Source organism: Podarcis gaigeae (assembly GCF_964106915.1).
Source record: "Podarcis gaigeae genome assembly, chromosome: 7".
NCBI lineage: Eukaryota > Metazoa > Chordata > Lepidosauria > Squamata > Lacertidae > Podarcis > Podarcis gaigeae.
The window spans coordinates 35,614,088-35,628,817 of record NC_139683.1 but is presented as its reverse complement, the minus strand read 5'-3'; the positions used below and the strand labels follow the sequence as shown (position 1 = coordinate 35,628,817).

General features: G+C 49.6%; 2 long non-coding RNA genes across 3 annotated transcripts in view; one reads left to right on the top strand and one right to left on the bottom strand.

Annotated features, from left to right (window-relative positions):
- Window positions 1–9,091, bottom strand: part of LOC310848722 — a 268,150-nt gene extending 259,059 nt beyond the window's left edge. The window contains exon 1 of one of the 2 annotated variants that reach the window (XR_014566541.1): window positions 8,787–9,091. This is a non-coding gene — a long non-coding RNA (uncharacterized lncRNA). Of the gene's footprint in view, window positions 1–8,695 lie in introns of both variants that reach the window. The other variant, XR_014566542.1, reaches the window with a different exon arrangement.
- Window positions 9,092–9,817: 726 nt separating this feature from the next.
- On the top strand, window positions 9,818–14,046 carry LOC310849015. Its single transcript, XR_014566736.1, has 2 exons — window positions 9,818–12,919; window positions 13,866–14,046. It is a non-coding gene; the product is annotated as an uncharacterized lncRNA (long non-coding RNA).
- The last annotated feature ends 684 nt before the right edge of the window (window positions 14,047–14,730 follow it).

The window sequence follows — 14,730 nt, the reverse complement described above, 5'->3', positions numbered from 1 at the left end:
TGGGGACCAGCCAGACAAGTCAGTGAAGCAATCCCCAGGGATCTTACAGCCCACCGACCCCCTCCCACCCAAACCAGTAGTGCAGCTCACCGCATCCCTTCAGCTCCCCAATGGGCTACTGGTGGAAATTCCCATCACCGTAGACTCGGGGAGCAATGCAGATTTTATAGACATGCAGTTCCTCCAGCAACATGGCATAGCCCTTCTGCCAGCGGCGGTACCTCTGAAAGTCGTCACAGTGGACGGCAGGGAGCTACTGGGAGGGCAAGTGCTACAGCAGACGCCGCCAATGGTGATGCGCATTGGAAACCACCGTGAGGTCATCAGCTTCAACGTCACCCGCCTGTCAGACACGCCCATAGTGTTGGGAATGAGTTGGCTGGATAGGCACAGCCCGGCATTAGCTTGGTACCAGCGGCAACTGACCTTCGGCTCCTCTTACTGCGCAGAACACTGCATCCTGGCGGACTTGGAAGATGAGGGGCACGAGGATGGACCACAGCTGAACTTGGGCATGTTGCAAGCGGTGCCTAACAAATACAAGGAGTTTTTGGAGGTCTTCTGCGAGAAAGAGGCGGATAAGCTGCCACCCCACAGACCCTACGACTGCAAGATCGACCTCCTGCCCGGGGCGACGCTCCCGACGGGGAAACTGTACTCCATGTCTGAGGATGAATTGCAAGAGCTCAGGGAGTTCATAGATCACAACCTGAAGCGGGGATTCATCCGGGAGTCCAAGGCGGCAGGAGGCAGTCCCGTGTTCTTTGTAAAGAAGCGGGACACGCCCCAAAAGAGGCTGGTCGTTGATTTCCGCTTCTTGAACCTCAAGACCAAGCCCTCAGCATTCCCTATGCCCAAGATCGATGACCTGCTGGCGACGGTGAGGAAGGGTCGCATCTTTACCAAGTTGGATCTGCGCGGAGCGTACAATCTCATTCGCGTACGGGAAGGCGACGAGTGGAAAACAACCATGTTTACGCCGCTGGGCACTTATGAATACAGAGTTATGCCTTTTGGATTAAAAAATGGTTCCCACTGCTTTCAAGCCTTCATGCATCATGTCTTGGCGGGTCTCCTCTACAAGAAGTGCGTCTGCTTCCTGGATGACATCCTAATCTTCTCGGAATCGCCGGAGGCTCACGAGAGAGATGTTAGGGAAGTTCTGCAGAGGCTGCGGGAGCACAGGCTGTACGCCAAGCTGGAGAAGTGCCAGTTCGACAAGACGGAGGTGGATTTCTTGGGCTACAAACTGTCCGACAAGGGACTGGCTATGGACGGTGCCAAGGTACGTGCAGTACTGGATTGGAAGAGCCCACGCAATAGGAAGGAAGTACAGAGGTTTGTCGGTTTTGCCAACTTTTATCGCAAGTTCATCAAGGGTTTCGCCATGCAGACAGCGGCCATCACCGACACCCTCAGTTCCAAGAAGAAGAGGTTCATCTGGACGGAGCAGGCAGAGCAGTCCTTTCAGAAGCTCAAGCAGCTCTTCGCTTCCGAAGAGAACCTACTGCACGTAAATCCCAGCAGGCCCATGAGAGTGGAGACGGACGCCTCAGACAGGGCCGTGGGAGCCGTTCTGTTGCAGCAAGACCACCAGGGGGACTGGAGGCCGTGCGCTTTCTACTCCAGAAAACTCAGCAAAGCGGAGCAGAACTACACCATTTGGGACAGGGAGTTGCTGGCCATACATGCAGCCTTCAAGGCGTGGCGGCACTTCCTCGTCGGAGCCAAGCACACGGTGCAGGTCCGCACAGACCATAAGAACTTGGAGTACTGGCGCACGGCGAGGTTCCTGAACCAGCGACACATCCGCTGGGCGGAGTTCTTTGCAGATTTCGACTTCAGAATTGAGTACATCCCAGGAAACAGCAACGTCTTGGCGGACGCGCTGTCCAGAAAACCGCAGTATCTGGAGGCAGAGGCACCGGCGGCGGCCAAGCACATTTTCACACCACAGGCGTGGGCATGCGCGTCAGCCACGGTGGACCTGGACGCGGTGCGCCGCGCGCTGCGAACAGACTCGTTCGCCCGAGCCAAGATGGAGGAGGTGTGCAGTGGCAAGGCGAGGGGCGACGAATTCCAAGTGCGAGACGGCCTGCTCCTACGCAAGGGAGTCCTCTACGTACCAGGAGACAGCCTCCGCGCGAAGGTCCTGCAACAGCTGCACGACGCGCCCAGCGCGGGGCACTTCGGCAAGGAGAAGACGGTGGACTTAGTAGCCAGAGACTTTTGGTGGCCTAAGATGCGGGGGGATGTCGCGGACTATGTCAATAGGTGCGACACCTGCCAAAGGGCTAAGCCTGTGCACCAGCCGCCGGCGGGCCTGTTGGAACCGCTACAGACACCGTTCGTACCGTGGGAGAGGGTAGCCCTGGACTTTGTCACAGATCTACCCAGCTCAAGGGGCAAGACGGCAGTGCTCGTGGTAGTGGACCTGTTCACCAAGATGGCCCACTTCATTCCGTGCGCGAAGGTGGCCACGGCCGAGCAGACCGCTAAGATGTTCATAGACCACGTGTTCAAGGTGCACGGCCTACCACGGTCTATTTTGTCCGACCGGGGGCGCCAGTTCATCTCCAACTTCTGGCAAAAGCTGATGGGATTCCTGAACGTCAAGGTCAGCCTGGCGTCGGCGAGACACCCGCAAACTAACGGGCAGGCGGAAAGGGTCAACGCCATCATGCAGCAGTACCTGAGATGCTACGCGAACCAGCAGCCATCGACCTGGGTGGACTATCTACCGTTGGCCGAGTTTGCCTACAACAACACGAAGCACGGGTCCACGGGGGTGACCCCATTTTTTGCCAACTACGGGAGGCATCCCAGAACCTTCCCGGGTCTGGACACAGTGCGGGAGGGGGAGCCACAGGGAGCAGAGGAAGTGGCAGCGGAGTTGCAGGAGATCCACGAGCAGCTCAGGAGGCAGTTAGAGTTGGCAAAACAGGCTTACAAAGTGCAGGCAGATCGACACAGGAGGGTTGGGGAGGACATCGAGGTGGGAGACTGGGTCTGGTTGGCAGCACAAGCAGTTCCAGCCAGATCGTTAGCCAAGAAGAAACTAGGGCACAAGCAGCTAGGGCCTTACCAAGTAGAGGCGCAGATCAACCCAGTGGCCTTCCGGTTGACACTCCCGGAGGGTTCCAGAATGCACCCGGTCTTTCATAGATCAGTGCTCACGCCCTACAGAGAGCCCCACAGGTTTCAAGCACCGGGGAAGGCGCCAGACCCGCTCAGAGAAGCGCCCAAAAAAGGGGGGTCGCCGAAAGGGGAGCCACTTAATGAAGCCACTGAGATTTTAGACTCAAGGTGGGGGGAGGACGGGATTGAATATCTTCTCGCCACGGAGGACACCCCGGCCAGCGCCAACAGGTGGGTGCCGGATTACGCAGTGGAAGAGCAGTTGCTCAAGGAAGAATTCCACACACTTTTCCCGCACAAGCCTATGCCGGCGGGCTTTTTCGAGGATTGTTTGTTCACACCCACACTCTCGGCCAGCACTTTCCGGGGTTTCTCGTCAGCTGAGGACTCGGCTCCGGGAGGCAGCTCTCCGGAGGGATCACTTTCAGGTTTTGGCACGGGGGGATCTTATTGGTGGGAGGACCAACCCGAGGTGGGCTGGCGCAGAGACATGCCGAAGGGGCCCTGGGAGGTGGACCCCCATCAAACAACAGGGGGAGGAGGGCTCTTGGGTGATTTGGGGTCGAGCGCAGATTTCGAGCACACCGCGCAGGAGATGGAAGCGGAGGAGGTCGTCGTCGACGAGCCCATGGGGGACTTCCCGGACTTATCTCGATGGTTGCAAGCCTCAGGGGACGAGCTGTATCCTGGACTCACCCCTACAACAATGGAGCACCCGGAACCCGCACCGGAAGAGGGGGAGGGGGGAAGGGGGGGCTTCGAGGGGGGGGATGGATGTCAGGGGTTCAGAAGGAGAGACACAGGAGGGGGAGCAAATGGAGAGTGAGGAGGAGGAGTACGAGGGGGGCGCAGGCAGTGACAGTGGCCAGAGTTATTCCACAAGCCTCTCTAGCGAATCGGAGGACTCACAGAAGGGAGCGCCGGTGGCCAGAGCAAGGGAGATTCCAAGGGAGAAACCTCAAGAGGGAGGGGCCAGCGGGGAGTCTCTGAACAGCAGCTGGAGATCAGGGCCAGCGTCTCCACCAGAGCGCAGTGGGGAGGGGGAGTCCCAGGAGTCGGGACCAGTGTCCTCACCACCAGAGGGAGGAGAGGAGTCAGGTTTGGCAACACCCACATCAGGAAGCGGGGAAACGGTCAGAAGGAAAGTCACCGGCTGGGCGCGCGCGCCAAGTTCAAATGTACAGGAGCGTGGCACAGCGGGGAGCCCGGGAAGGGAGCCAGGTCCTAAAGCCCGCCGGAGGGAGGGGCAAGACTCAGGAGGCTCCGCGTCAGAGGAGTCCAGGAAGGAGGGAACCCCAGAGGGCAGAAGGACCCAACGCAGGAAAGAGCAGCGCAAGAGGTGGAGCCAGGCTAGAATCTTAAACTGGTGTGGGTGGAGCAGTGAGTCAGAGGGGACTTAGCCGGTCTAGCGTTAAGACGTGGGCCTGCGCGCCCAGAGCTTGGAAATGGAAACTAAACTTCAATAAAGACTTTTGTATATAATATCCACTGGGCGTTGGTCCTCTGTGAGCTGGGACCTAGCGGCAGTCCTGACAATAATAATAATTTATACCCCGCCCATCTGGGCGGCTTCCAACAAAACACCAAAATACAATAACCCATTAAACATTAAAAGCTTCCCTAAACAGAGCTGCCTTCAGATGTCTTCTAAAAGTTTGGTAGTTATTTTTCTCTTTGACATCTGGTGAGAGGGCGTTCCACAGGGTAGGTGCCACCACCAAGAAGGCCCTCTGCCTGGTTCCCTGTAACTTGGCTTCTCGCAGCGAGGGAACCACTCTTAACCAATGAATCAAATGCAGCACATTTCCCCCATTGATCCAAACGGGCTTTGCTTAGGACTGTGCCGGTAGTTGATCACTTGCTTAAATTTACATACAAACAAAAACAATAGTTTCAAAAGGGGGGAAGGGCATTCTGTGTTTCTATATGGCAAATGCACATGTCACAGCAGGCGCCCTCTTAAGAGAAGAATCCTCACCTATGTGGGAAAGAAAGAATGCCTTTTCTTGGACGACACCTGCCCCACAGTTTTCATACTGGTAGGGAGAAGTACCACTGCTCAGTGGTAGAGCACTTTGCATGCAGGAGGTCCCGGTTTTAATCCTTTGCATCTCCATTTCAAAAGGATAGTGGGCAAGTCCTCTCCTGGAATCAATTGAAATACTCTGATGGATTAAAAGGTGCCCCCCCCCAAAAAAAATAATCAGGCAATAGATTCTCCAAAACACTGGGTGGGGTTTGATTTTAAATATAAGTTATATTTATAATGGGAAGCTGCCAGTCAGAGCAGGTGAAATTGGACCAGCTGAACAAATAGCCTGACTTGTTTTAAAGCAGCTTACCAGGTTAAATAGATTAAACAAAGCAGCATTTTAGGAAATCTCTTGCCTTTGCAACTGGAGGCATCTTGTTTTAACCCGTCAAAGTTTTTTAACTGATTCAGGCGTTCTAACTCCCACTAACCTGGGAGTAAGCCTTATTTAGCTCTATGAGATTGATGTAGAGCTGGATAGCTCAGTCAGTAGAGCATGAGACCCTTAACCCCAGGCTGGTGGGTTTGAGCCCCATGTTGGGTAAAAGATTCCTGCATTGCAGGGGTTAGACTAGATGACCCTATAGTTTTATGATTCTATGACTTCTGAGTAGACAATTAAAGTCATTCACAAACAACACAATGAGTAACTCTGTGAGACACTTCTGAGCAGATATGTGTAGGATTCTACTGTAAATGGCATATTCCTACTGTCCACCAGAAACTAAGTTTCCCCACCATTTCATGCCTTATAAAAAAAAAATAAAACACATTCAGATGGTTAACATCTAAATTCTACATTTTCAACACTTGGTACAATCACCTAATCATGACTTTGTGCGCATCTTTATTCCAATGCTACTTGATTAATGACACTTTCTATGAATCAGAAATGGGTAATTTATGTCACTAGAGAATTGTGTAAGGATATTGTAATATACGAGGAGCCTTTCTCCCTTTCTGCTACAAGCACTCCCATACATCCCTATGGAACAAGTATAGCCATTCCTCCCAGCATCAAGAGTCTACACTTTAAAGTTGATGAGGCCAATGATAGAATACCGTACTCCACAGCATGAGAAAATGTGGTAGAATTTGACCTTATAAAATGGCATATTAATACAAGTAAGGGGGGGGGCAATCTTACTAATTTAGGAGAACATGTGAATGTTATTCAAATATAACACTTTGCAAAACCTAACCTTGACATTTTCCTTTTCTCTGTCAGCAAACCAGGGGAAAGTTGCCCATTATCTAAGATAATATTAGCTCTAAATGGTATGTCAAAGAGAATCTCATTCTGGTACCATGCATTAAATTCACACCAGGCTACCCCCCATTTAAATATACTGCAATCTGTTCCCTGTACTACAACATATGAGAATGAACGGGAAATTGTGTATACCATTATAGTAGAATTTACTGATATGGTAACTTGCCTTTACAAAAAAAGGAGGAAAAAGAAGAAAAGAAGAAAATCTAAGTTAAATAAACATATATTCAAATCACCCACCCGAAGCCATATGCTGAAGTAGAATTTGACATTTATCAACATTAAATGAGAAGGTTAAATGTTGTGATTAACTGTCACAGTTATTCTGTGGTACACATGAGAAGGAAGTCAGTGGGAGTTTGGGAAGACAAGGAATGCTGGATCAAAGCTTCCAAATGCAGAAGATTAACAGGGAAAATATGAAGATTTACTGAATTAATGCACACTCTGTGGGCCAAACCAACAAAGAGTTTCAAAACAATAGGGCTCTTTTTTAAAACAAATACCTATGAAAGCAACTGATCTTCTAAAAGAATGGCATTATAGATGCCACAATCCTGGGTGTAATAGGCTTGGGTTGTATTTTGGAGGGTCTTATTAATTCCTTTGGAGAATGACTTGTAAAAGAATTATTCATCCTCCCTGTGCATAAATTCTAAAAAATAAAAACAATTCACAGTACATATCGAAATTATTTTCAAAGTCTATACAGAGAGGAGAGAATACAAAACTTTTTCCCTCCCCAGACTACATTTGAAAGCTTGTCAGCACTCAGCATTAAGGCCTTTAATCCCAGGCTCTAAATAATTTAGATAACACTTGATTACTCCTTTACTGAAATGTCAACTTCTGCAAAATCTGAGGAACACAATCCTGAGAGGACAAAAAAGAGGGGACAGACAATGTTACTACTGTAAGCAGGGAGGTGAATATCTCATAAATGGTGCAAGTCTTGGGGTTCCCAGTGTGAATGAGGGGAAATCCTTAGGTGGTGTCATAAAAGATCTTCCTTGTCTTCATCAGTAAAGCCCTGAGTGTGGGCCCCTGCAGTCCCAAAAAACCCCTGAATATGCATACCACAAAGAATCCCATCTAGATAATTGTGCAGATACTTTGTTTCAAGTTTATGAGTGCTTTTACCTGTTTAGCAATACCACCCTGATTCACACATATTTTTTTCTTTTTAGAAATTATTTAATAAAAAATATCCTCCACCATTTTGTAAATTGAAAAGAATCCTTTTAAGAAAGCAAGTTCTCCCACCCCAGAATAAATCATTTGAAAAGCATAAGTTACCCCACCCTAAGATACACAAGGGATTCAATTTGTACAGTCTCTTCACAGGTACAAATTGCTTTCTTCCACTCAGGTACATATAAGACTCTGCCCTTTAACAACTGCAAAGCCTGGGCAGTTTAGTCTGGCAGAGAAAACTATCTAGTTCCCCTTTTTTTGAAAAAGAAAAGAAGAATAAGCTATCTTGCTTCCAATCAAATTAAATGTGCTGTGGAATTCTGTGCATGCTTACTTGGGTGTAAGCCCCAGTGACTTAGTCCCAAGTGTGCACATGATTGCTCCTTTACAACTCAGTCCTATCTCTGTTTGCTCAGAGGCAAGTCCCACTTTGTTGAATGGCACTTACTCCCAAATACGTGTGCATAGGACTGCAGCCTTAGTCATGCCCTTGGAGGTAAATTCAGTGGGACTAACCTCTCATGAATTGCATTTAGGAGGGAGAAACAGTAGTACCAAATTTATTGTTTTAAGGGGGGGGACCTCTCATGGGTTTGATATATAGGCATTGACAAGTTATTATACCCATACATTGTAGATTATATAGAGACTTGCTTTCTGGGCAATTCAGTAAATCCTTCACCTTAACATAAATTTGAACTTTTAAAAAATACCCAAACAAAGAAACAGTCATTTATACTTTAAAGCATGAATCATAATCACATATCATAGAATCATAACACTGTAGAGTTGGGAAGGTCTTTTGCCATTTCTGCTCATAGAGAAATAATTTCCCCACCCTTTTAATGTACAAAATAGTCTCTTCAGGTTAGTAGCAAGCATTCTACACTGGACAGCACTAGGCAACACAAACTCCTGCCAGAGTCAATACACTATACTATGAAAGAAATCCTCAGACAACTTCAGGAATGACATCTAATCCATCAGCTCTAAAGCACATGGCCCAGTTGCACACACACACACACACCCAAACCCCTTTCCATTTTTAACTCCCTCACCAAAGTAGATGCTCGGGAAGCAGCTTTCCCTTCCAGGATCAATCTCAGCTCCCAGCTAGGCCTGGACCATTTGACCTAAAGGCATCCTTACTTGCAACAAAGTCTCCATCATCTTCAGAGCCAAGGAAAGAGAGAGAAAGAATGAGAAGGCCAGAAACAGGGGGAGAAAAGTCCAGTTCTCTTGTGGTCTGAGTTGGAAGCTTTGTTATGATAAAAGGAAAGGGGGGTGGAAAACTTTGGTCCAAAGTGCCAATGGGAGATCTTGCTTTCAGGAGGGCCTGTTGAGGGTGGGTGTGTGTGTGTGTGTGTGTGTGTGAGAGAGAGAGAGAGAGAGAGAGAGAGAGAGAGAGAGAGTCTTTCTTCAACTCTGCTCCTCTTGTTTCCAAAAGGGGCCTCTGGTCAGTGCTGATTAACGGGGGCGGGGGGGGCTGGATTGTGTGTGTGTGTTGTTGTTGTGAAGTGTAGAATAATAGGAGATGGCCGGTGACCCAGCAAAGCCTTAAAACCTCATGCTACTTTATTGTGGCAAGCTGAGAAAGAGGGCTTTAGGACGGAGACCCCAAGCACTGACCCGCACGCATCCTGCGGATTGCCTATTCATTCCCTCAGCCTTCCAGTCGCCCATTGTTTGCCAAACAACAACGGAGATTTCACACAGAATGTAAAGCCCCTTTTCACATCCCGGTCAGAAAGGGAATTTTTGCAGCAGCCCTGGACTTTTCTTTTTCTTTTTGTCCGCCTCTCCCCCACCCCCCTTTCCGCGATGGCTGTTAGCCTGGATTTTCTAGAAACAGATTCAGAATGGGTGATTCCCGCGCCTCCTACCCTCCTACCCCGCGTTTACATCCCTCAGGCTTTTTGAATTCAGCTCAAGCAAAGCAGGATGTTGTTGTGCCTTTCCAGGTCAAAATGGTGCGCTGCCGCTGCTGCAGCCACAAAAGGGCCTCTCTAATGCTTCGTTGGGAGGGAGGCAAAGCCGAGGCCTTCGCCACTGTTTCTTCTTGACCACCTCATTTCCATCGACAGCACTAGCAACTTGGAACAAGAGTTTACTTTGCCTAGCTGGTGCGCGCGTGTGTTTTGAAGACCACAGGGGAGAGAGACCACTAGAGACCATTATTTTAATCGTAAACTTTACTCACTCATTCGGGTTTTTTTTTTAATCTGGCAAGGCAAAACCTGACTTCTCATTTCTTTTTCCCCCAAAAAGGAAGAAAAGCAAAGAGTTATTCTGCGGCAGGCAGTTAAAGCAACAACGACACCTGCTCCGCTCTCTTATTTACTCCGCAGTAAGTCCCGTTGATTTCAATCAGATTTACTCCCAGTTCATAGGGCAGCCTTCCGAAACTCTCCCTTGGTTGACCCAGCAGGTTCAAACCACGTGCCTTGATTCGGACCTGCTTTTATGGAAGCTGATACGTTTCCTGTTAGAAGTAAGCCCCATTCAGTTCAATGGGACTCACTGCCTAGATTGCAACCTAAGTGGCGCTTCGTCTCCAGCTCGGTAGCCAGAGGCGAGCGTGGTATTACTGTACTGAGCACAGAAACACGCGTCCACTCAGAATGTGCACCCGTTTGTGAGCGACTCCAGGCTGGGTTTTAAATCCTCGAGTTCATATCTTTCTTCCCTCCCCCCCCCCGTTCTTTTCTTTTTGAAAGTGGTTGGAAAAGGCAGGGCGCGCCGTTTATTTGTGTGAGATTTCGTAACAGCTGTATCACTCAACAGCAATTTCTCCTTTTTCAGTTTATCCCACCCCCACCCCCATTGCCATAACGTTTACATCCGTTTGGCGTGGATCTGGGACCAAGACGGGAGGCTGAAGGTAGGCGGAGAGAAAAGCGATCGCGAGGGAGAAGTCGACAAGGTCGAGTCAGGGAGAGAAGAGAGAGAGAGAGAGAGGAAAAGCCAGTTTGGTGACGTCTGAGAGCGACAACAAACACTGGCCGTGCAATGCTAGACGTGTCATCTCAGAAGTGAGACCTTTTGAGTCCAAGGGGTGTTAAGCGTGTAGAGGATCGCAAAAGGGTGCAGAGATCAGGGAAATAGCACCAAAGGCCAGCACATTTCAGTCCAATGGATTTCAAGGGGAGGCGGACACGAGCTTCACTCTCGCATCAAATCGAATTGATCTCAAAAGCGCTTCGACTTCGGCCCACGAGCGTTGCCCAAGTTTTGATCAAACTACTCGAAATAATATCACTGCCGCTGTTGCTATTTCCAATCCTCGAGATGGGGTCATTAATGATCTTCCAAACTTCCCAGACACAGGAAAAGCGAAGTGAAGGAAATTAAGCAATGTGAACGTTTCTTTCTGCCCACCCCGCCGCCTGAGAGGCTCATTGGGTGTTGAGTGTTTTTCAGCCGCTCAGTAAGGTCTATCAGCATTGTTCCCATTTTACAGGTGAAAACCCGAGGTTTTCCTAAAGCCGCCAAGGGATAACTGAAACGCACATCCTCCCTCCCAACTTGCGAACTGTAGTTTGCTCCTGGGAGATCTACAATTCCCAGCACCCTTAAGAAACTACAGTTCTTCCCAATCTTTGGGTGGGTGTCCTTTAAAGTGTGCGGTGGGGATTGGGGTGTCTCAGGGTGCCTTGGGGACCCGAGTGCGGGAAGAGACTGGGGTGCTTATGGTTTCTGTCCGCCGAATGGGCTGGGGAGACAAAGGGATGGAGCTGGTGGTCCACACACGTTGGTTGCCTTTCTTTGCACTTTTAGCCTAGCCTAGGATTGGATGGCTTGGAGATCCACCGCAAAGCTAAGGAAGGGAAGAGGGAGGGCCAAGGCGTCCACTCACTCCCCCGCGCGTAGTTCTCCCTCTCCCCTATTGATATGCTAATATCCCTTGTGACGACATCACAAAGAACACCTTGGACTCCGAGCGCTCTTCTCCCGCCCCCTAGCGCGGCCCTGTCCGGAGAAATGCCTCGCTGGTTGTAGCAGGCATTGAGCTATAGGCGCTGCCTCGGAATAAGGGGACGCGAAACTCGTTCAAATCCCCACCACCGGTCACGTAGGCTGGGTTGCAGTGCAGCTAGGAACTATAAACAATGGAGCTGGCCTGGAATTCAAAGTGGGGCAGCTCACAGTCAGCGGCAAATTCTGGAGTGCAGGCGCTCTTCGTGTCCCCACAGTAAAGTCCCCATAGCCGCGCCCTAGACAAACCGTTACCAACTATGACCAGTGCAGACAGTGTGGTATCAAGACCAAGTCAGGTTTTAATCTCACTCCCACTTGGTTTAACACAGCCTAATGAGGAGCTCTGGAGAACTCAAAAGCTTGGTCATAATAAAAAGGACTTCTTTCTTTTTTGAGATGTTTCAAAATTAGAGGGGCAGTTTAACCTTTAACCCGCAGCTACGCCAACGTAACCAGCCTCTTCCTCCGCTTAGCTTCTTGGGGCGCGGGAAATTGCCCGGGGAGATGGCATCATCATCTCAAGAGATGACATCATCACTACAAGAGACGAAGCAATCGCTCCAGGAGATTACGTCACAGCCCCTGCTCTAAAATGAAATGTTCCACTACACCACTGCTGCAGATCCAGAAACCGTAGAATTCATGGGAGGCTTCGCTACTGATTCCACGAAGAGATTATTGACAGCCAAAAAGGAGTCCTAATCTCCAGGCAGAATTTTTCAACACTATTCCAACTATTTCCTCCACAACACACACAACCAACTTGGTCTCTGACACTGCACACTTCTGTCCCCCACACCATAAAAAAACCCATTCGATCTGGATGTACCATTCTGAGTGAATATTCTTCTCCTTTGTTTGAAGGAGGAATAAATGCAAGCCCCTAATATTAATTCCATTTTATTTTAATTTATTTGGCCCAGCATCTCCGGAAAGGGCTGTGAATTGCTATCAGAACGGAACCATTTCCTACACGCCAAGTGTTTTTAATAGTAGATACGATCGCTTCCACTTTCCTCGTATCTTTCCGTTAGGCCTTAGGTAGTCCGGACAGCTGGATGCTCGCTATTAACCAGTTTCTACCACGTGGCGAAGAACTCGAAGAAACTGTAATCTCCCCTCGGAGATCCACGGGCACCTGGCGACCCGTCCCTTCTTAACCCATCACCTTCAGTTGCCTTCAGGCATGGCTTGACCCAGTGAATTTCCACAAAGCCATAAGCATAAGCGCCATTCGAGATCCGTCTAGCCGCGTCTCCCTTCCTTCCACGTATTTCATGTCGTTTATTTAAAAACACCCAAAGGTAACATGAGGTCTGAGAGAGAAAGACAGAGAGAAATCATGACTAAAACTAGAAAATACGTGTGCGGGGGGGGGGAGAGAAGGGGGGGAGAGAGAGGTGGAGGATTAGATTCCTTCATTTCGTTTTGGTAATCCTAAATACAGCTATCTCTGGCTCTTTAATCTCCCCTAGAGTCGGATTAGGACCCATTTGAGCTAGGACAGTTGGAATCTGCTGACGGGAGGGGTGGCGGCAAAGAAAGCACCAAGGGGGAAACTTTATATAACCAAGGCTTAGAGACACCCCTCCCAATGTGTGGGGGGAGAGAGACATCTCCCTGGTGACCTATCCTACGCAATGGACCAGCCTGGGAGGAAAGGCATGCACTGCCCTTTCTTAGGGTCATGCGCGTTATTAACAGAGAGAAGGTTTGCTTTGGAAACATTGACAGCCCCAGAGCTCCTTCTTTCCTTGTCTCTCCCCGCCCCAAGGCCAGCCCGCTTCAGGAAGCTCCTCGATGCCCTAGGAACTACACCGGAGTCTTTTTAGCATCTCATTTCCCTGCCTGTTGACAGAAGACTCTCCCGCCCCGGAGTTCCCTGCCTCCACATTAGCAAGGCAGGCGGTCAATCGGCATTGGGGGGGAATAATCCGCAAAGGAAAGAGCTTCCAGTTCCGAAAGGCCGGCGGGCGGGAGGAGGGGGGCTGTGCCTAGGCGCGCTGCGCAAGGCGCCCTTACCTCTGCCTTGAGTGCACGTGTCTTTTCTGCTTGTGTGTGTGTTACTATGGCTCAATACTGTACATCAGTCTTGCCTTTTTAATAATAACAACAAAACAATCCCCTTATATTTGACTAAAACGTACTCGTTCAGTAAATGTCTGTGGTTCTCAATAAATAAGAGATTAATGTTTTTAAAGGGGAAAACATCCACCTCATTATGTACATATGCGTGTTTTCCTTTAAAAGGTACAGAGCGCAATTTTTTAAAACAACAACAGCAACCTCCTTAAGCGATTGAAATATAAAGACTGCATGGGGCTCTGCATGAATGTGCAAGACATAAATCTCAAAAGCTGAGCTCCGCTGTTTGATTGCAATGCTACGTTTGTGGGTGACTAGATTAAATAAATATATTTATAATCCTGGATATTTGTTCGGAATCTAATATCTTGTTGACAAACACGCATCCCTTCTATTTAAGATTAAAGTCCTCTATCTTTTTTTCCTTTCCCCCCTTTGGAAAATGCCTGTAATCCTTTCGGAGAGATTTTGTTGCTTTCCGGACTGTACGGGAAAGTAATTGTGCGGATTGTAGGGTTGTGTGACCTTTGCGGGATGCGGGGAGCATGCGGGGTAGGGTGAGGGAGGTCCGAGGTGGAGAGGGGGGGCGCTCAGCAGTTTACACGCATCTCTTGCCTGCGCGCGCGCGCATAACGATCAATTTTCCGACCACTCCAACTTGACGTGATCTTTTTCAGAGGGGGAGGCAGACACCCATGATTTCATTATGCCAAAGAGAGATGGGAAGGGAGGGAGGGAGAAGGAGAGGGTGGTAGCGGTGCTGGAAAGCGACCCGCGTGGAGGACAGGCCGCGGCCATGTAACACATCTTGGAGGCAGCGGCCAGAGCTGCTCTTTTGTGCTTGCAGCAGCCCCCGTGGGGTTGCTAAAGAGGTGCCTGCGAAGTGGGAACCGAGGCCTGATGCCGCTGATTAGGATGCAGGAAGCGACCTGCCCTCTATTGGAAGCGGAGAGGAATGAGGGACGCCGGGTGCGCGCCAGAGGAAGGAGGGGGCGAGGGAGGGGGCGAGCAGCGAGGCGGCGCTGCAGCA